The sequence below is a fragment of the Takifugu flavidus genome, chromosome 15, assembly GCF_003711565.1.
Source record: "Takifugu flavidus isolate HTHZ2018 chromosome 15, ASM371156v2, whole genome shotgun sequence".
In the NCBI taxonomy this organism is placed as follows: Eukaryota; Metazoa; Chordata; class Actinopteri; order Tetraodontiformes; family Tetraodontidae; genus Takifugu; species Takifugu flavidus.
This window is the reverse complement of record NC_079534.1, coordinates 9,180,820-9,204,397: the sequence shown is the minus strand read 5'-3', so window position 1 is coordinate 9,204,397 and position 23,578 is coordinate 9,180,820. Positions and strand designations below refer to the sequence as shown.

Sequence of the window (23,578 nt, the reverse complement as noted above, 5' to 3'; positions counted from 1 at the left end):
TACCGAGGAGTCAGAGGGCTGGTCACTAGGACCTAGCACAGCTGCGGCCTGTCCCTGACGCAACCTCTCATTGTCTACTCTCAGCTGTGCCACCAACTCCCTTAACTCCTGAAGCTCCACCTCCATATCTGAACCTAATGCACAAAAATGATACAGATTAAAGAACAGATAGGAAACTGAAACCGGATTACGGGTTCTACTACAACTACAGAAGGCCCAGCTGCTGTTTTGCCTCCGCACAAAATAGTCAAACGATATTAATTCTGAGGTCAAATCAACCAATTAAAACATTTATCAAAAGGTGAAACAAAAAGAAAAAAAAAACACTGGACCACAAGTCTCCACCCTCCAAAAGAGTGATCCTGCCGACAACGCCAGAATGTGGTGTGGGCCCAGACGGGGCTCGGTATATCTCTTTTCCAAGTCGACAACGCCACCCCAGGAATTCCACCTGGAGAATTATCAAGGCCGCACAAGTGTTTCTAATGAGGGTAAGAGACTGGTCCAGTGTGCCAAATTAATACCTTTATTTCCGGATATCCGCTAACAACAATTGCTAAAATACTCTCACACACCCATTCAAATTCATATTCGAGATTTTACAATTATCCTTAAAACACCTGCACCCCACAGGGTAGGATCGGCACCACTTAGAAAATAACAGAAAAACGTACACAATAGAACCCAAATAAACATACAAAAATAACCCACACAGCACACAAATAACACAATTAATCAAATCCAAATAACATGCAAAAATAACCCACACGAGCAAAAAGCACACTTAGTCAAACCCAAATAAACATGCAAAATAACCCACACAAACAATAATCACAAATCAACCCCAAATAAACATGCAAAATAACCCCCCCGCAACAAAACAATAAACCCAAAATAAAGGCAATCCTAGTCCTCCTAGAGGCGCAGTTCACTCACACTCGCACTTTAGATTGGACCCCACACGATGATACCTCGCAGAGGTACACAGGAGTGACAGTCGGGACCATACGCGATACACGCGATGCGGAGGGCAAAACAGCAGCCGGGCAACGGGAGGAAAGCGCACGAGAGCCGGCACCTGTAACAATTTCTGTTAAAAGAGAAAGCAATTTTAAGTTGCTGACAATTCCCCATATGGTGAGGCTAAAAGCAGCCGCTACGTACCGTCAGGTGAGGGAAAGAAATCTCTAAAACGGAGACGCACACCGAGCCACCACAGCGTTCCCGCAAGCAGGGCCAAACAGCCGACGAACCAAAGACACCCACGGCTCCCCAGCTCTGATGACAGCAGTCCCAGGTGCGCACGGGATAGCACAGCCCGATCGCACAGCAATCAATGAGGAGGACCAAGTAAACTGTGGCGTGGCACCCAAAAGCTCGACAACAAGAGCAGCCAGTGCAGCACAGTCTCCTTTTAAGGGGAACGCCACAGCTGCAACTGCCCGAACAATTAAGCTAATCGGCAGCGCATGAACTCCATGCTGCCACACATTCACCTCTGTTTTGAAATAAATGTATCTCCTGACCAAAAGTGATGGTTTCCCCACGAAAAACGTCAAAAACGTCATAATGTGAGCGCAGCATGAGTTTTCAGATGATCATGTTGCAGTCACCTCTGTTTTGAAATAAATGTATCTCCTGACCAAAAGTGATGGTTTCCCCACGAGAAAACGTCAAAAACGTCATAATGTGAGCGCAGCATGAGTTTTCAGATGATCATGTTGCATTCACCTCTGTTTTGAAATAAATGTATCTCCTGACCAAAAGTGATGGGTTCCCCACGAGAAAACGTCAAAAACGTCATAATGTGAGCGCAGCATGAGTTTTCAGATGATCATGTTGCATTCACCTCTGTTTTGAAATAAATGTATCTCCTGACCAAAAGTGATGGTTTCCCCACGAGAAAACGTCAAAAACGTCATAATGTGAGCGCAGCATGAGTTTTCAGATGATCATGTTGCATTTACCTCTGTTTTGAGAACTTGTATCTACTGACCAAAAGTGATGGTTTCCCCACGAGAAAACGTCAGAAACGTCATAATGTGACCGCAGCATGAGTTTTCAGGTGATCATGTTGCAGTCACCTCTGTTTTGAGAAACTTGTATCTACTGACCAAAAGTGATGGTTTCCCCACGAGAAAACGTCAAAAACGTCATAATGTGAGCGCAGCATGAGTTTTCAGATGATCATGTTGCATTCACCTCTGTTTTGAAATAAATGTATCTCCTGACCAAAAGTGATGGTTTCCCCATGAGAAAACGTCAGGAACGTCATAATGTGAGCGCAGCATGAGTTTTCAGATGATCATGTTGCATTCACCTCTGTTTTGAGAAACTTGTGTCTCCTGACCAAAAGTGATGGTTTCCCCACGAGAAAACGTCAAAAACGTCATAATGTGACCGCAGCATCAGTTTTCAGATGATCATGTTGCATTCACCTCTGTTTTGAGAAACCTGTATCTCCTGACCAAAAGTGATGGTTTCCCCACGAGCAGACGTCAAAAACGTCATAATGTGACCGCAGCATGAGTTTTCAGGTGATCATGTTGCATTCACCTCTGTTTTGAGAAACTTGTGTCTCCTGACTAAAAGTGATGGTTTCCACACGAGAACACGTCAAAAACGTCATAATGTGACCGCAGCATGAGTTTTCAGATGATCATGTTGCATTCACCTCTGTTTTGAAAAAAATGTATCTCCTGACCAAAAGTGATGGTTTCCCCACGAGCAGACGTCAAAAACGTCATAATGTGACCGCAGCATCAGTTTTCAGATGATCATGTTGCATTCACCTCTGTTTTGAGAAACCTGTATCTCCTGACCAAAAGTGATGGTTTCCACGAGAAGACGTCAAAAACGTCATAATGTGACTGCAGAATCAGTTTTCAGATGATCATGTTGCATTCACCTCTGTTTTGAGAAACCTGTATCTCCTGACCAAAAGTGATGGTTTCCCCACGAGCAGACGTCAAAAACGTCATAATGTGACCGCAGCATGAGTTTTCAGGTGATCATGTTGCATTCACCTCTGTTTTGAGAAACTTGTGTCTCCTGACTAAAAGTGATGGTTTCCCCACGAGAACACGTCAAAAACGTCATAATGTGACCGCAGCATGAGTTTTCAGATGATCATGTTGCATTCACCTCTGTTTTGAAAAAAATGTATCTCCTGACCAAAAGTGATGGTTTCCCCACGAGCAGACGTCAAAAACGTCATAATGTGACCGCAGCATGAGTTTTCAGGTGATCATGTTGCATTCACCTCTGTTTTGAGAAACTTGTGTCTCCTGACTAAAAGTGATGGTTTCCCCACGAGAACACGTCAAAAACGTCATAATGTGACCGCAGCATGAGTTTTCAGATGATCATGTTGCATTCACCTCTGTTTTGAAAAAAATGTATCTCCTGACAAAAAGTGATGGTTTCCCCACGAGAAAACGTCAAAAACGTCATAATGTGACCGCAGCATGAGTTTTCAGATGATCATGTTGCATTCACCTCTGTTTTGAAAAAAATGTATCTCCTGACCAAAAGTGATGGTTTCCCCACGAGAAAACGTCAAAAACGTCATAATGTGACCGCAGCATGAGTTTTCAGGTGGTCATGTTGCATTTACGTCTGTTTTGAGAAACTTCTATCTCCTGACCAAAAAAAGTGATTTTCCCCACGAGAAAACGTCAAAAACGTCATAATGTGACCGCAGCATGAGTTTTCAGGTGATCATGTTGCATTCACCTCTGTTTTGAAATAAATGTATCTCCTGACCAAAAGTGATGGTTTCCCCACGAGAAAACGTCAAAAACTCTCATAATGTGAGCGCAGCATGAGTTTTCAGATGATCATGTTGCAGTCACCTCTGTTTTGAAATAAATGTATCTCCTGACCAAAAGTGATGGTTTCCCCACGAGAAAACGTCAAAAACGTCATAATGTGAGCGCAGCATGAGTTTTCAGGTGATCATGTTGCATTTACCTCTGTTTTGAGAAACTTGTATCTCCTGACCAAAAGTGATGGTTTCCCCACGAGAAAACGTCAGAAACGTCATAATGTGAGCGCAGCATGAGTTTTCAGATGATCATGTTGCATTCACCTCTGTTTTGAAATAAATGTATCTCCTGACCAAAAGTGATGGTTTCCCCACGAGAAAACGTCAAAAAAGTCATAATGTGAGCGCAGCATGAGTTTTCAGATGATCATGTTGCATTCACCTCTGTTTTGAAAAAAATGTGTCTCCTGACCAAAAGTGATGGTTTCCCCACGAGAAAACGTCAAAAACGTCATAATGTGACCGCAGCATGAGTTTTCAGATGATCATGTTGCATTCACCTCTGTTTTGAGAAACTTGTATCTCCTGACCAAAAGTGATGGTTTCCCCACGAGAAAACGTCAAAAACGTCATAATGTGAGTGCAGCATGAGTTTTCAGGTGATCATGTTGCATTCACCTCTGTTTTGAAAAAAGTGTTCTCCTGACCAAAAGTGATGGTTTCCCCACGACAAAACGTCAAAAACGTCATAATGTGAGCGCAGCATGAGTTTTCAGATGATCATGTTGCATTCACCTCTGTTTTGAAAAAATGTATCTCCTGACCAAAAGTGATGGTTTCCCCACGAGAAAACGTCAAAAACGTCATAATGTGACCGCAGCATGAGTTTTCAGGTGATCATGTTGCATTCACCTCTGTTTTGAAATAAATGTGTCTCCTGACCAAAAGTGATGGTTTCCCCACGAGAAAACGTCAAAAACGTCATAATGTGACCGCAGCATGAGTTTTCAGATGATCATGTTGCATTCACCTCTGTTTTGAAAAAAATGTATCTCCTGACCAAAAGTGATGGTTTCCCCACGAGAAAACGTCAAAAACGTCATAATGTGACCGCAGCATGAGTTTTCAGATGATCATGTTGCATTCACCTCTGTTTTGAAAAAATGTATCTCCTGACCAAAAGTGATGGTTTCCCCACGAGAAAACGTCAAAAACGTCATAATGTGACCGCAGCATGAGTTTTCAGATGATCATGTTGCATTCACCTCTGTTTTGAGAAACTTGTGTCTCCTGACCAAAAGTGATGGTTTCCCCACGAGAAAACGTCAAAAACGTCATAATGTGACCGCAGCATGAGTTTTCAGATGATCATGTTGCATTCACCTCTGTTTTGAGAAAAATGTATCTCCTGACCAAAAGTGATGGTTTCCCCACGAGAAAACGTCAAAAACGTCATAATGTGACCGCAGCATGAGTTTTCAGATGATCATGTTGCATTCACCTCTGTTTTGAAATAAATGTGTATCCTGACCAAAAGTGATGGTTTCCCCACGAGAGAAAACGTCAAAAACGTCATAATGTGACCGCAGCATGAGTTTTCAGATGATCATGTTGCATTCACCTCTGTTTTGAGAAACCTGTATCTCCTGACCAAAAGTGATGGATTCCCCACGAGAAAACGTCAAAAACGTCATAATGTGACCGCAGCATGAGTTTTCAGATGATCATGTTGCATTCACCTCTGTTTTTAAAAAATGTATCTCCTGACTAAAAGTGATGGTTTCCCCACGAGAACACGTCAAAAACGTCATAATGTGACCGCAGCATGAGTTTTCAGATGATCATGTTGCATTCACCTCTGTTTTGAGAAACTTGTGTCTCCTGACTAAAAGTGATGGTTTCCCCACGAGAACACGTCAAAAACGTCATAATGTGACCGCAGCATGAGTTTTCAGATGATCATGTTGCATTCACCTCTGTTTTGAAAAAAATGTGTCTCCTGACCAAAAGTGATGGTTTCCCCACGAGAAACATGACAAAACGTCATAATGTGACCGCAGCATGAGTTTTCAGATGATCATGTTGCATTCACCTCTGTTTTGAGAAAACTGTATCTCCTGACCAAAAGTGATGGATTCCCCACGAGAAAACGTCAAAAACGTCATAATGTGAGCGCAGCATGAGTTTTCAGGTGATCATGTTGCATTCACCTCTGTTTTGAAAAAAATGTGTCTCCTGACCAAAAGTGATGGTTTCCCCACGAGAACACGTCAAAAACGTCATAATGTGACCGCAGCATGACTTTTCAGATGATCATGTTGCATTCACCTCTGTTTTGAGAAACTTGCGTCTCCTGACTAAAAGTGATGGTTTCCCCACGAGAACACGTCAAAAACGTCATAATTGTGACCGCAGCATGAGTTTTCAGATGATCATGTTGCATTCACCTCTGTTTTGAAAAAAATGTGTCTCCTGACCAAAAGTGATGGATCCCCACGAGAGAAAACGTCAAAAACGTCATAATGTGACCGCAGCATGAGTTTTCAGATGATCATGTTGCATTCACCTCTGTTTTGAAAAAAATGTGTATCCTTACCAAAAGTGATGGTTTCCCCACGAGAACACGTCAAAAACGTCATAATGTGACCGCAGCATGAGTTTTCAGATGATCATGTTTCATTCACCTCTGTTTTGAGAAACCTTTATCTCCTGACCAAAAGTGATGGATTCCCCACGAGAAAACGTCAAAAACGTCATAATGTGACCGCAGCATGAGTTTTCAGATGATCATGTTGCATTCACCTCTGTTTTAAGAAAACCTGTATCTCCTGACCAAAAGTGATGGATTCCCCACGAGAAAACGTCAAAAACGTCATAATTTGAGCGCAGCATGAGTTTTCAGGTGATCATGTTGCATTCACCTCTGTTTTGAAAAAAATGTGTCCTGACCAAAAGTGATGGTTTCCCCACGAGAACACGTCAAAAACGTCATAATGTGACCGCAGCATGACTTTTCAGATGATCATGTTGCATTCACCTCTGTTTTGAGAAACTTGTGTCTCCTGACTAAAAGTGATGGTTTCCCCACGAGAACACGTCAAAAACGTCATAATGTGACCGCAGCATGAGTTTTCAGATGATCATGTTGCATTCACCTCTGTTTTGAGAAAACTTGTGTCTCCTGACTAAAAGTGATGGTTTCCCCACGAGAACACGTCAAAAACGTCATAATGTGACCGCAGCATGAGTTTTCAGATGATCATGTTGCATTCACCTCTGTTTTGAGAAACTTGTGTCTCCTGACTAAAGTGATGGTTTCCCCACGAGAACACGTCAAAAAAGTCATAATGTGACCGCAGCATGAGTTTTCAGATGATCATGTTGCATTCACCTCTGTTTGAAAAAAATGTGTCTCCTGACCAAAAGTGATGGTTTCCCCACGAGAACACGTCAAAAACGTCATAATGTGACCGCAGCATGAGTTTTCAGATGATCATGTTGCATTCACCTCTGTTTTGAGAAACCTGTGTCTCCTGACCAAAAGTGATGGTTTCCCCACGAGAAAACGTCAAAAACGTCATAATGTGACCGCAGCATGAGTTTTCAGATGATCATGTTGCATTCACCTCTGTTTGAAAAAAATGTGTCTCCTGACCAAAAGTGATGGTTTCCCACGAGAACACGTCAAAAACGTCATAATGAGTGACCGCAGCATGACTTTTCAGATGATCATGTTGCATTCACCTCTGTTTTGAGAAAACTTGTGTCTCCTGACTAAAAGTGATGGTTTCCCCACGAGAACACGTCAAAAACGTCATAATGTGACCGCAGCATGAGTTTTCAGATGATCATGTTGCATTCACCTCTGTTTTGAAAAAAATGTGTCTCCTGACCAAAAGTGATGGATTCCCCACGAGAACACGTCAAAAACGTCATAATGTGACCGCAGCATGAGTTTTCAGATGATCATGTTGCATTCACCTCTGTTTTGAGAAACCTGTATCTCCTGACCAAAAGTGATGGATTCCCCACGAGAAAACGTCAAAAACGTCATAATGTGACCGCAGCATGAGTTTTCAGATGATCATGTTGCATTCACCTCTGTTTTGAGAAACCTGTATCTCCTGACCAAAAGTGATGGATTCCCCACGAGAAAACGTCAAAAACGTCATAATGTGAGCGCAGCATGAGTTTTCAGGTGATCATGTTGCATTCACCTCTGTTTTGAAAAAAATGTGTCTCCTGACCAAAAGTGATGGTTTCCCCACGAGAACACGTCAAAAACGTCATAATGTGACCGCAGCATGACTTTTCAGATGATCATGTTGCATTCACCTCTGTTTTGAAAAAATGTGTCTCCTGACCAAAAGTGATGGTTTCCCCACGAGAACACGTCAAAAACGTCATAATGTGACCGCAGCATGAGTTTTCAGATGATCATGTTGCATTCACCTCTGTTTGAGAAACTTGTGTCTCCTGACTAAAAGTGATGGTTTCCCCACGAGCAGACGTCAAAAACGTCATAATGTGACCGCAGCATGAGTTTTCAGGTGATCATGTTGCATTCACCTCTGTTTTGAAAAAAATGTATCTCCTGACCAAAAGTGATGGTTTCCCCACGAGAACACGTCAAAAACGTCATAATGTGACCGCAGCATGAGTTTTCAGATGATCATGTTGCATTCACCTCTGTTTTGAGAAAAATGTGTCTCCTGACCAAAAGTGATGGTTTCACCACGAGAAGACGTTAAAACGTCATAATGTGACCGCAGCATGGGTTTTCAGATGATCATTTTGCATTCACCTCTGTTTTGAGAAACTTGTGTCTCCTGACCAAAAGTGATGGTTTCCCCACGAGAAAACGTCAAAAACGTCATAATGTGACCGCAGCATGTGTTTTCAGGTGATCATGTTGCATTCACCTCTGTTTTGAAAAAAATGTGTCTCCTGACCAAAAGTGATGGTTTCCCCACGAGAACACGTCAAAAACGTCATAATGTGACCGCAGCATGAGTTTTCAGATGATCATTTTGCATTCACCTCTGTTTTGAGAAACTTGTGTCTCCTGACCAAAAGTGATGGTTTCCCCATGAGAAGACGTCAAAAACGTCATAATGTGACCGCAGCATGGGTTTTCAGATGATCATGTTGCATTCACCTCTGTTTTGAAAAACTTGTGTCTCCTGACCAAAAGTGATGGTTTCCCACGAGAAGACGTCAAAAACGTCATAATGTGACCGCAGCATGAGTTTTCAGATGATCATGTTGCATTCACCTCTGTTTTGAAAAACTTGTGTCTCCTGACCAAAAGTGATGGTTTCCCCACGAGAAGACGTCAAAAACGTCATAATGTGACCGCAGCATGGTTTTCAGATGATCATGTTGCATTCAACTCTGTTTTGAGAAACTTGTGTGTTCTGACCAAAAGTGATGGTTTCCGCATGAGAAGACGTCAAAAACGTCATAATTTGACCGCAGCATGGGTTTTCAGATGATCATGTTGCATTCACCTCTGTTTTGAGAAACTTGTGTCTCCTGACCAAAAGTGATGGTTTCCCCACGAGCAGACGTCAAAAACGTCATAATGTGACCGCAGCATGGTTTTCAGATGATCATGTTGCATTCACCTCTGTTTTGAGAAAAATGTATCTCCTGACCAAAAGTGATGGTTTCACCACGAGAAGACGTTAAAAACGTCATAATGTGACCGCAGCATGGGTTTTCAGATGATCATTTTGCATTCACCTCTGTTTTGAGAAACTTGTGTCTCCTTACCAAAAGTGATGGTTTCCCCACGAGAAAACGTCAAAAACGTCATAATGTGACCGCAGCATGTGTTTTCAGGTGATCATGTTGCATTCACCTCTGTATTGAGAAAAATGTGTCTCCTGACCAAAAGTGATGGTTTCCCCACGAGAACACGTCAAAAACGTCATAATGTGACCGCAGCATGGGTTTTCAGATGATCATTTTGCATTCACCTCTGTTTTGAGAAACTTGTGTCTCCTGACCAAAAGTGATTGTTTCCCCATGAGAAGACGTCAAAAACGTCATAATGTGACCGCAGCATGGGTTTTCAGATGATCATGTTGCATTCACCTCTGTTTTGAGAAACTTGTGTCTTCTGACCAAAAGTGATGGTTTCCCCATGAGAAGACGTCAAAAACGTCATAATTTGACCGCAGCATGGGTTTTCAGATGATCATGTTGCATTCACCTCTGTTTTGAGAAACTTGTGTCTCCTGACCAAAAGTGATGGTTTCCCCACGAGCAGACGTCAAAAACGTCATAATGTGACCGCAGCATGGGTTTTCAGATGATCATGTTGCATTCACCTCTGTTTTGAGAAACTTGTGTCTCCTGACCAAAAGTGATGGTTTCACCACGAGAAGACATCAAAAACGTCATGATGTGACCGCAGCATGGGTTTTCAGATGATCATGTTGCATTCACCTCTGTTTTGAGAAACTTGTGTCTCCTGACCAAAAGTGATGGTTTCCCCACGAGAAGACGTCAAAAACGTCATAATGTGACCGCAGCATGGGTTTTCAGATGATCATGTTGCATTCACCTCTGTTTTGAGAAACTTGTATCTCCTGACCAAAAGTGATGGTTTCCCCACGAGAAGACGTCAAAAACGTCATAATGTGACCGCAGCATGGGTTTTCAGATGATCATGTTGCATTCACCTCTGTTTTGAGAAAAATGTGTCTCCTGACCAAAAGTGATGGTTTCCCCACGAGAAGACGTCAAAAACGTCATAATGTGACCGCAGCATGAGTTTTCAGATGCTCCTGATGCAATCACTTCTGTTTTGGAAAGAAAGCGCATCCATGCCCAAACTGACATTTCTTCATTGCGCAAACTTCAATTTAGTCAAAATGTAGATGCAAGTTCAGTTTTAATGTGATCCTGATGCAATCACTTCTGTTTTAGAAAGAAAGCACATCCATGCCCAAACTGACATTTCCTCATTGCGCAAACTTCAATTTAGTCAAAATGTAACTGCAAGATCAGTTTTCATATGATCCTGATGCAATCGGTTCTGTTTTGGAAAGAAAGCGCATCCATGCCCAAACTGACATCTTCTCTCATCGAAAACATCATTCAAGTCAAAATGTGATTGCAAGATCAGTTTTCATATGATCCTGATCCAATCACTTCTGTTTTGGAAAGAAAGCGCATCCATGCCCAAACTGACATTCCCTCATTGCGCAAACTTCAATTTAGTCAAAATGTAGATGCAAGTTCAGTTTTCATGTGATCCTGATGCAATCACTTCTGTTTTAGAAAGAAAGCGCATCCATGCCCAAACTGACATTTCCTACAAGCGAAAAGGTCAATTTAGTCAAAATGTAATTGCAAGATCATTTTTCACGTGATCCTGATGCAATCACTTCTGTTTTGGAAAGAAAGCGCATCCATGCCCAACTGACATTTCCTCATTGCGCAAACTTCAATTTAGTCAAAATGTAGATGCAAGATCAGTTTTCATGTGATCCTGATGCAATCACTTCTGTTTTGGAAAGAAAGCGCATCCATGCCCAAACTGACATTTCCTCTTTGCGCAAACGTCATTCAAGTCAAAATGTGATTGCAAGATCAGTTTTCATATGATCCAGATGTGAACACTTCTGTTTTGGAAAAAAAAGTGCATCCATGCCCAAACTGACATTTCCTCCAAGCGAAAACGTCAATTTAGTCAAAATGTAATTGCAAGATCAGTTTTCATATGATCCTGATGCAATCACTTCTGTTTTGGAAAGAAAGCGCATCCATGCCCAAACTGACATCTTCTCTCATCGAAAACATCATTCAAGTCAAAATGTGATTGCAAGATCAGTTTTCATATGATCCTGATCCAATCACTTCTGTTTTGGAAAGAAAGCGTATCCATGCCCAAACTGACATTTCCTCATTGCGCAAACTTCAATTTAGTCAAAATGTAATTGCAAGATCAGTTTTCATATGATCCTGATGCAATCACTTCTGTTTTGGAAAGAAAGCGCATCCTTGCCCAAACTGACATTTCCTCTTAGCGAAAACTTCAATTTAGTCAAAATATAGATGCAAGTTCAGTTTTCATGTGATCCTGATGCAATCACTTCTGTTTTAGAAAGAAAGCGCATCCATGCCCAAACTGACATTTCCTACAAGCGAAAAGGTCAATGTAGTCAAAATGTAATTGCAAGATCAGTTTTCATGTGATCCTGATGCAATCACTTCTGTTTTGGAAAGAAAGCGGATCCATGCCCAAACTGACATTTCCTCATTGCGCAAACTTCAATTTAGTCAAAATGTAGATGCAAGATCAGTTTTTATATGATCCTGATGCAATCACTTCTGTTTTGGAAAGAAGCGCATCCTTGCCCAAACTGACATTTCCTCTTAGCGAAAACGTCATTCAAGTCAAAATGTGATTGCAAGATCAGTTTTCATGTGATCCTGATGCAATCACTTCTGTTTTAGAAAGAAAGCACATCCATGCCCAAACTGACATTTCCTACAAGTGAAAAGGTCAATTTAGTCAAAATGTAATTGCAAGATCAGTTTTCATGTGATCCTGATGCAATCACTTCTGTTTTGGAAAGAAAGCACATCCATGCCCAAACTGACATTTCCTCATTGCGCAAACTTCAATTTAGTCAAAATGTAATTGCAAGATCAGTTTTCATGTGATCCTGATGCAATCACTTCTGTTTTGGAGAGAATGAGACTCTTGTTGGTAGAGCTGCAAACCAGACACCCATACCTTTTGCAGGCTGGGTTGAACTGACATTTGAGCTAGGGTCAAACAGAGGTCTACAGCTAGAGCTACATGTGCCAGTCGTAGTCTCCAACGAGCCAGGGGTAGCAGAGCCACCAATTATTGGCTATAATGTCATTGAGCTCATCGTGAAGAATGGGATGGAGCAGCACCCAGAAGTTACACCTGCTGTTGTTAGTGATGCTTTCTCCATCGACTGTAAGAAGACAAACATGCTGATTTAGCTGGTGCAGAGCCACGACAAGCATGACAAGGAGGGTGTGGTGAAAGTGGGAGGACAAAAGACAGTAATTCCAGCAGGACAGAGAGATCAAATGTAATCTAAGGACTGGTCCCCTTTCCACAAAACAGGAAGGTTTTTTTGAGCCAGACGAGATCCAAAAATGGCCTGAATAACTGACCATTCCAGAGACTGTTATTTGCCTGTCTAAAGGAAACTGGTCCAAGGTTGCAATCCCTGTCACTAATGATAGTAACTATAACATCACTCTAACACCTCGCACCATTCTGGGTCATGTCCAGCAAGTCAAGTCGATCTACCAGGCTGATGTAAGGCCAGCCTGCACCAACACCACTGACACAGCGAGTACAGGTGAAAAGACAGACAGTAAAGCTCGTCGTGTTGAGAGTCAGGAAGAGGATCAAAGACAGCAGGACACACAGAAACATGAGTCATGGGATCCTCCAGTATCAATTGATCATCTGTTACCAGGTCAACAACATAAATTGAAAAAGATGCTACGAGAAGAGTGTAATGCATTCTCAAAGGATGAGAACGATGTTGGATGCATTCCATCTCTGCAACTGAAAATCAGACTGAGTGACACGACTCCTGTGCGATGCACCTACACCTCAGTTCCAAAACCGCTGCACAAAGAGGTGAAGGAAAATCTAGAGGACCTGCTGAATAGAGGATGGATTAGAAAATCCAGGTCTCCATACTCTTCACCTCTTCTACGTCTGTGTACGTAAGAAGGATGGAAGTCTACGTTTATGTGTGGATTACGGGGAGCTAAACCAGAAATCCATTCCTGACCGACACCCCATCCCTCGAGTACAAGACCTGCTGAACAGCTTGAGCGGAAGTGTGTGGTTTTCAGTGCTGGATCAGGGCAAGGCATACCACCAGGGTTTCCTGGAGGAAAGTAGCAGACCACTTACAGCTTTTATAACACCATGGGGTTTGTACGAGTGGGTCCGGATTCCCTTCGGCCTGTCCTCAGCTCCAGCAGAGTTCCAGCGCAGCATGGAGGAATGCCTCACAGGTCTGAGAGATGTGTCATCACAGCCTTATTTAGATGACAACCTCGTCCACAGTAAAACCTTCGGGGAGCATCTAAATGACATGAGGGAGGTGCTACGTCGTTATCAGGCACACGGAGTAATGCTAACAGCTAAGAAGTGTGAAGTGTTTAAAGACCAGGTGAAATTTCTTGGAAAGATTGTATCAGGAGATGGCTACTGCATGGATCCAGCTGAGATAGCACCTGCAAGCACTCAAAGGTTTACAAAGAGTTGCATGAGGAGTTGGGACACCTCGGAGTTGAGCGAACACTGAGTCTGATCCGTGATCGATTTTACTGGTCCCACATGCAGAGAGACGTGGACCATTATGTGACCAAAGTGTGTAGCTGCTTGAAACGAAAATGCCCAAACAAGCCAACCAGAGCACCGCTGGTTAGCATAGTGACCACATACCCATTTGAAATGGTGTCAATTGACTACCTGCATCTGGAGAGCTGTAAGGGAGGGTATGAGTATATTTTGGTGGTAGTAGACCATTTCACTCGCTTTCACTCACAGGCGTATGCTTGCACCAACAAGTCAGCAAAGACAGCGGCTGAGAAGATCTTTGGAGACTTTGTACTCAAGTTTGGCTTTCCTTCAAAACTGCACCATGATCAAGGGAGGGAGTTTGAGAATAAGCTGTTCTCTAAACTCGAAGAATACAGTGGCATTCAAGGCTCCCACACAACACCTTACCATGCAGCAGGAAACGGTCAGGCTGAGAGATTGAATAGAACACTGCTGTCCATGCTAAGAAATCTGACAGACGAAGCGAAGGCAGATTGGAAGAGCTCCTTAGCCAAAGTGGTGCACGCATACAACTGTACATGCAGTGAAGCGATAGGATAAGCTCCATACTACCTTCTGTATGGGAGAAACCCCCGACTACCTGTTGACATCATGTTCAGTCTGACTCCAAGGGACCAGAGCGCATCTCACAGTGACTATGCCAGCAAATGGAGAAGTCGGATGCAAGAGGCATACAGAATAGCATCAAAGACCGCTCAGAGTCACCAAAGTAGAGCAAAGAAGTTGTATGACAAGAAAACACATGGAGTTGAGCTTCAGCCAGGGTGTCGAGTGCTGGTGAGAAACGTCAGGGACAAAGGAGGACCAGGAAAACTCAGATCTTACTGGGAGGAAAAAGTTCATATTGTGATCGAGAGAAAGCACAAAGATAGTCCTGTGTATGTTGTGAGACCAGAGAAAGGAGTGGGTAGGACTAGAGTTCTTCACAGGAACTTGTTATTGCCCTGTGACTTCCTGCCCATGGAAGAAGACAAGTTTGAAAGAAGAAAGGCAAAGACAAAGTCGAACACAGTCAAAAGAAGACGTCGTCAGGAAGTGCAGAAAGACGGAGAGTCTGAGAGCAGTTCAGATGATGAAAACAACTGGAGATTTATCACCACACATCCAAGAGAGCTGTTTGACTGCGTCAGGAGTCAGCTGAGAGCTAGTGCTGAGGAATTCCAGCCCCAAGCAGCTGAGAGACAACCGGAACAAGACGACGGAGGTGAACAGCTGGACAGAGAGGATGACATTAAAATGGAGTCAGAGGTGGAGGACAGTGGAGATGCAGAGGCTGAGCAGGTTGAGTCTTCTGATGAAGCAGACGAGATGAACTCTGAAGAGAGGGTGTCAGCTGATGAAGAGGACGAGAGGGACCCTGAGTTGCAGCCAGCTCCCACAAGAAAATATCCTTTACGACACAGACAGCCACCTAAGACACTCACTTACAAAACATTAGGTCAACCATCGGTCACACGTAGGGATGAATGATGTTGTTGTAAAAGTTTGATGTGCAGGTGTGAAGACAAGTTCATAGTCACATGTTGAGTTCATTGTTGTGACAAAGTAAGAAGAGAAGTGAGTTCACAGGAAGGTTTTCAAGTTAAGTAAAAACTCAGAGTTTTGTAAGAGGTTGATTCACTTTCAGTTCATGAGATTAGTACCAGGGAGTAGACCACAAACATATAAGGACACTGAGAAGTAGGTTATGCCTACAGTGTAAATGTGGGTTTAAATGGGTTATGGGCAGAAGTATGGTTATTACCTTTCAGTCAAAGATTCAGATCCTACACAAATGGTGGAGTAGCATTTCAGGTGTCACCTGGCCAGTGATGTTTGTTGCTTCCTCATGGCATGAAGACAGAGATGCATGTCATGTTATGAACTGTTGCCATACAGAAGGTATCTTCTGCAGACTGACTCCCAATAATCTGCCTCCAGAACTCATCAGTTGATGACTACGAACCCTGGGAAACTCGGAATGTCGAGATGACATTTATATTGGAGGGGAGAGTGTGGGACCCAGAATGCCTGGCATGTATAGGGACATGGACCCCCCATTCTCATATATAATTTATTTAATTTTTGTTATTTTGCATGTAATCCTGTTCAGTAGTTAAAAAGAAATATTCATGTACGAGAGCATACGTAATGTTTTCGTGTGTTGCTGGTGGTTAAAATGAGTGAGCTCACGCAGGCATTTTTGGGGCAGCTTAGGGGTCTTCAGAGAAAAAAGAGAGCACGCAGATTCTCAAAGAGACCGGGGTGAAGCATGAGACAGGACGGTAGGCTCCACGTTGTGTTCCTGTGTTGACCGCTGGATTAAAGTTATAAAAAGAACCCACCCATGCACGCCTGGACAGTCAGTTATTGTATCCAAGTGTGCAACAATGATCCTGATGCAATCACATCTGTTTTGGAAATAAAGCGCATCTATGCCCATTCTGACATTTCCTCATTGAGCAAATGTCAATTTAGTCAAAATGTGATTGCAAGATTAGTGTTTATATGATCCTGATGCAATCACTTGTTTTGGAAAGAAAGCGCATCTATGCCCAAGCTGACATTTCCTCCAAGTGAAAACGTAAATTTAGTCAAAATGTGATTGCAACATTAGTTTTTATATGATCCTGAAAAAAAGAGCATCCATGCCCAAACTGACGTTTTCCCGATGCGCAAAAGTCAATAAAGTCATAATGTGATTGCAACATTAGTTTTCATATGATCCTGAAGAAAGATCGTCCATGCCGAAACTTTTTCGACTCGCAAACGTCAATAAAGTTAAAGTGTGATTGCGACATTCGTTTTAATATGATCATGTTGCAGTCACCTAAAAAAGGGTATCCATGTCCAAACTGAAATTTCCTCTAAGCGCAAACGTCAGTATATCCTCTCTAAATCGACGCCACCCCAGGAATTCCACCTGGAGAACTATTATCAAGGCCGCACAAGTGTTTTCTAGTGAGGATAAGAGACTGGTCCAATGTGCAAATACTTTTATTTCCGGATATCCGCTAACAACAATTGCTAAAATACTCTCATACACCCATTCACACACACTCAACGTGCAGATATTAAATTCATATTCAAGATTTAACAGTTATCTTTAAAACACCTGCACCCCCCAGGGTAGGATCGGCACCACTTAGAAAATAACAGAAAACGTACACAATAATAGAACCCAAATAAACATACAAAAATAACCCACACAGCACACAAATAACAATTAATCAAATCCAAATACCATGCAAAAATAACCCACACGAGCAAAAAAAGCACACTTAATCAAACCCCCAAATAACATGCAAAAATAACCCACACAAACAATGATCACAAATCAACCCCAAATCCCTCCCCCCGCAACAAAACGTTCAACCAAAATAAAGGCAATCCTAGCCCTCCTAGAGGCGCCCAAACTGACATTTTCCCGAAAGTCAATAAAGTCATAATGTGATTGCAACATTAGTTTTCACATGAACCTGATGCAAACACTTATGTTTTTAAAAAAGTGCATCCACGCCCAAACTAACGTTTCCTCGACCCGCAAACGGTAATGTTGTCAAAATGTGATTGCAAAATTAGTTTTCATATGATCCTGAAAAAAAATGGGTCCATGCTCGAACTCCCGTTTCCTCGATGAGCAAACGTCAGTCAAGTCAAAATGTGATTGCAACATTAGTTTTCATATGATCCTGCTGCAATCACTTCTGTTTTGGCAAGAAAGTGCATTTTGCTAGATTAGTTTTCATATTATCCTAATGCGATCGCTTCTGTTTTTTGGGGGGAAAAGCGCATTCATGCCTACAAGGACATTTCCTCAACGCGCAAAAATCAAAAAAGTCAAAATGTGATTAGGATATTAGCTTTTGTATGATCATGTTGCATTCACTTTAAAAAAAATAAAAAGCGCATCCATGCCCAAACTGACACTTTCTTGATGAACAAACTTCTAACATGACAAACTGTAATTGTGTCATACATTTTTAAAATAATTCTGTTGTATCCACTTCCGTTTAAAAGAAAATTGCATCCATCCCCAAACTGACGTTTTCTTCATCAGCAAACGTCTGAAACATCCAGCTAAAAGAGGGAATGGTTGATGATGCAGCTGACTGGAATGCATCACTTTTTCCTGCCAAGCATTTGTTTTGATGGTGGTGATTTCACATCAGGAATGCAGCATTCCCACTCACCCTTTGCTGCAAAGTCAGACCACCAGTGCCAATGCTCTTCAACCCAAAATCCTATCCTAACCCTTCTCAATCTAATTTTTTCCAAGATTTGGATGTAATATATTAATCTACTCATTTTCAAAGGTATTGATTTACTGAAAGAAGAAAATGTTGATTGATGTGGCTGACAGGACTGTAGTGGCTCCTGCTTGTCCAGGCGTGGGCTTCAACCCGTCCTTGTGAGGAACTGCAGAATTCCCATTCAACCATACCTATCAGGATAACACGCCACTGCAAACTACCTGCAACCCAAAATCTCAGTAAAACCAAGATATTTCAAAAAGAAAATGTTTGACAATGTGGCCAGCAGGATATCATTGCTGCTGGCTGCACAAGATTGATTTTGAACACAGGTCACACAAGGGAGGGACTGCAGCCTTCAAACGCAACCACATCTGCCAGGTCAGTGGACCAGTGCAAATGCTCTACAACACAAAACCGTAAACCCCAACCCTGCCTGTCACTCAGCCTAAAATTAGAGACTGAGCCATGGATGCGCTAGGACCTAAATTTGTTCCCAGTTCCTCTCTTCACAGATGGTGCATCTTTGATGGACCATCTTTAGGTGAGTGTCTTGTGGTAAGCATTTGAAACACTCTAAGACCCTAAGGCACACAACTGATGACGTGTCTCATGAGGAAGCCTGGGCATTGCAATGTTTCATTTCAGATTGACACTCAATTGGGAACCACAGCTGGCTTCCCAAAGCTGGGAATTCACAGGCCAATACAAAGCCCTTGTAACCTCAAAAACAGTGCACTCAGCACAGTAATTAGTTAATAAGTTTGGTATGATACCAAACTTATTGCCAAACTAGAAGAAGTGCCTGATCCCTTTGCCTTTCAAAAGACTGTCCCATTTGACCATCATATGCCCCCTGTCTCTGCATGTATTGTTTGGCCTTGGTGTTGAAGAGAATTGTGTCTGGTTTTTTTTATATGTTTCTGTTTTCTGTTACAATTAATTTAGAAGTTAGGGATAATATAATCATTAGCAAGAGTCAGTTGACCCTTCCTAGTAAGTGTAATAAAGATAAGTAGTCAGTTGTCCCTCCCTTGACATGACTGTTGTTTAGATAATTGTAATCAAGGGAAACGGTCAGGCTGAATGTGTTAAACACCCATCGTAAAATTAGACAGCATAGTTGTGGTGGTGGTGTTGATAAGTTTGTCTGCAAGAAGAATGTGAACTTTGACCTGGCTATCTGGGAAACAACGTAGAAAAAAGATGGTGCCAGCATCCAATGGAACTGGAAGGAGAAGATGAGATCATCCAATCAGAGGACAACATCAGACTAGATTTGTATCAATGATTTGCCTATTTGGGTCAAGGGATAGTTAGGTTGTCAGACTTCATGCCCTGACAATTGACTTTGTTATTGTAGGGTTTTGAACTGGCCAGGAGCTCTAAATATTTGTATCTTGAATTGATTCTATTTGCTAAATATATTTTGAAATTGGCATTTTTCTCCTTAAAGTCTTCATTCAGAGAACATGCAGATCGGCAGTGACACACTTGAGAATATTGTGATCCAACAATTTGGTGACCCCGACGTGATGAACACAGAGAAGTAATCTGAGGCAAAGAATTGAACAACGGTCACTTCAGGGGACTACTGATGACAAAGGGATCCCTAATAAAAGGTAAGCAGACACCTGTTTAATCAAAAGTTCTGCACATTGGCAATTTCCAAAAAAATGTTGTTACTGTCAATTGAAGTGTCCTAGTTGTAAACTCCAGATACAAATATAGCAAATATATTGAAATGACATTGCAAAAAAGACTCCCCCCTCCAGAGGTGAAGGTTAATTTAGCTGAAGCGTTGTGTAAGTGGGAGTCAGAAATTCACACCATATTACAAGATCATCTTGATAATCCAAAATCAGGTTCTATAGGAGGAAAATCATGGCAAAAACAGGGTAAAGAGTTAGAAGATAAGCATGGAACGATACCGTATTTTCACGACCATAAGGCGCACCTAAAACACTGAGATTTTCTCAAAAATCGACGGTGCGCCTTATAATATGGAGCACCTTGTGTGTGGACTGAGTTCCAAAATCTGCTGTGCGCACTACGGTAAACACTCCGCCAATCGATTAGCGGCACACCTACGCGTTAGGATCCCCTAAAATGGCGCCGGTCAAGCGAGACGTGTATGAGGCTTACTTTAAACTGCAGGCCATCGAATATGTGGCTGAAAATGGCAATCGAGCAATCTTAGTGTTTTTGCTTTATGAGGAGGCGACATCTCTCCATACGTGCAAGGACAACTTTTGCGCAGCGGCTGCCCGCGGATTACCAGGAGAGGGTGGCCTTCTTCCGCACCTACTGCCGCAACAAGATAACCGCGCCCAGCCACATCACCAACATGGATGAGATCCTTCTGACTTTTAACATTCCCTTTGACCCACAAAGTGGAGAAAAAGGGACCAGCACAGTGGCGGTACGCACAACGGGGCACGAGAAGTCATCGTTCACCGTGGTTCTCGGCTGCCACGGAAACAGACAGAGTGCTGGATGACGGAAGGCGAACACTCCTTCACAAAGACTATGAGGCAGCGGTGGGCAGGTTATGCCACCATATGCGGGTGGATTGTAGACGCATGGGCTATGATACCGTCTTCATGTATTGGAAGAGCTTTCACAAAATCAACATTGAACCGGAACCGGTCGGTGAGTCCGATTCAGATGATTAAGAAGAGGAATTCGGGATGTTGGACATTGAAATAGTGCAGCTGTTTAATTCAGATACAGAAGATGAAAACTTTGATGGTTTTGTGGCGGAAGAATAAATATTTTGTTCAATAAATGTGTCAAAACTCACTGTTTTACTTCCGTTGTCATTTTTTACTGTATGTTGACTGACTTCTCATACTTCAGAGCAAGATTCACTGTCCCTTTCAAGTATCGAAGTATCCTCTTTACAGCAGTCAGATGTGAAGCATCCGGATTGGCGTTGAACTTTGACACAGCACTCACAGCCTGAGCTATGTCTGGTCTTGTCGCCATTGCAGCATACAGCAGACTTCCAACCATTGATTGATAGATATGCTGGTCCAGTGATTTACTAACACCATCATTTTTTCTCAAATTGACGTTGACATCTGCGGGGGTTGCTACAGGATTTGCATTATCAATTCCATATTTCCGAAGTATGGCTTCGATGTAATGCTTCTATTGAAGAACGACACAGTTTTTTTCTTTATTTTGGATCACAGAGATGCCCAGGATGTAGGACAGCTCACCCATGTCTTTCATTTTGTAGCGCTCCTTGAGAGCCGCTTTGAGCTCGATTGTTTTGAACAGCAAAGGACAGTAATGTACGAATATAGCTAAATCGTACCACTGGTTAAAAGGTTTCATCATAGTCAGCACCATACAACTGAGCGTAGCCCTTGGCAACGAGTCTACGCTTGTATCGTTCCACTCTTCCATCACTATGATGCTTGACTTTGAACACCCATCTTGATCCTACTGCCTTTCTGTCTTTTGGCAAGTCAACTAAGTCCCATGTCTCATTTTCTAGCAGTGACTCATATTCTAAGTCAGCCGCCTCCTGCCAGTTTTTTGCATTGCCATTGCCTCTTTCAGTGAGAGTGGCTCTGTTACACGACACCTGTTTGCATGATGATCAACAGTCACTACATCAGCAAACTCATCATATCCAAATCTGCTTGGAGCCATTCTGATTCTGCCACTTTTTCTGACAGCGCTTTCGACAGTGATCTCATCATCTTTTGTTTCACTCACATCTGTTTTTACAATTATCTCGTTCTCTGTGCAGTGTCCTTTCACTTCCCTCTCCATGTTGAAGTTTGATTCATCAAAGACGACATCACGACGGATCAGAATCCTCCTTTTCTCTTCATCATACAGGCGATAACCTTTGGCATTGTTTGCAAATCCCATGAAGCGAAGCTTCACAGTTTTTTTGTCCAGCTTCCTTCTCTCTTCATCTGGGACATATGCATAGGCAATACAGCCAAATACCTTCATGTGACTCACATCAGGTTTTTTTTCACACCATCTCTGATATGGTGTCTCTCCCTTCAGGACAGAAGTTGGCAGTCTGTTCTGTATGTAAGCTGCTGTGGCTACAGCCTCTGCCCAGAACTTCTTTGGTAACTTAGCATGAGACAACATGCACCTTGCTGCTTCAACTAGTGTTCTATTTTTTCTCTCTGCAACACCATTTTGCTGTGGTGAGTGAGGTACTGTCAGTTCATGGTGGATGCCTTGAGCCTTCAAATATTCTAGAAACTCCGTTGAGGCGTACTCACCACCATTGTCTGTTCTCAGTTTCGAGATGTTCAGTCCACACTCGTTTGTGAAGGTCTTCTCAAATTCTTTGAATTTGGACAGTACTTCATTCTTCTGTTTCATGAAGTATACCTTGCAGCATCTGGAGTAGTCATCTATGAAAGTCACAAAATATTTTGCTCCACTAAATAGACTCAGTCTGCATGGGACCACAGACATCACTGTGAATCAACTGCATTTTGCGCTTAGAACATATTCCTCCAATTGACTTGAACGTTTTTTTAGCCAGTTTGCCCGCCACACATCCTTCACAGAAGGGAACCTTTTCTTCTTCTGCAGAGAAGTCCATTCCTTTCACAAGATCTTTTAGTTCCTTCAGCTTGGTAGTGTGACCGAGACGCTGGTGCCACAAGCTGGCAGCTACTGTTGCATTGTGAAAGACAGATTCACCTCCTTCCACATCCAGCTGATATAGTCCATCGGCTCTTTGTGTTCCCATTCCTTTGAGAGTTCCATCTTTTCCACGAATGTAGCAGCGAGATCTCTTGAAATGAACTGTATTTCCTTATTTGGTAGCAGCTCCCACCGAGAATAAATTCCCAGAAAGTTTTGGGACATACAGCACATCATACATTGTGACATTTTTTACATCACTTGACTTGAAGGTCATTGTTGTTGGATCACAATACCTCTCCTATGTAGCTGCTAATCCGCGTGTTCTTTGAATGAAGACTTCAAGAAGAAAAATGCCAATTTCAAAATGTATTTAACAATAGAACCAATTTGAGATACAAATATTACAGAGCTCCGGGCCAGTTCATAACCCTAGCAACAACAGAGTCAATTGCCAGGGTACGAAGTCTGACAACCTAACTATCCCTTGGCACAGTCTTTTATAGAAACACACATGCAAATTCTCAATGTTCATGCAATCCAATCCAGTTCTGCTGGGATGACCTCGTCCTCTTCTTCCAGCCT

At 42.4% G+C, this 23,578-nt stretch overlaps 1 long non-coding RNA gene across 1 annotated transcript; it reads right to left on the bottom strand.

Moving 5' to 3' along the window:
* Positions 1 to 503: 503 nt before the first annotated feature.
* LOC130539388 (uncharacterized) lies at positions 504 to 1,499 on the bottom strand. The gene is made up of 2 exons (XR_008954107.1): positions 1,165 to 1,499; positions 504 to 1,090 (listed from the first exon to the last, which is right to left on the bottom strand). It is a non-coding gene; the product is annotated as an uncharacterized LOC130539388 (long non-coding RNA).
* Between the last annotated feature and the right edge of the window lie 22,079 nt (positions 1,500 to 23,578).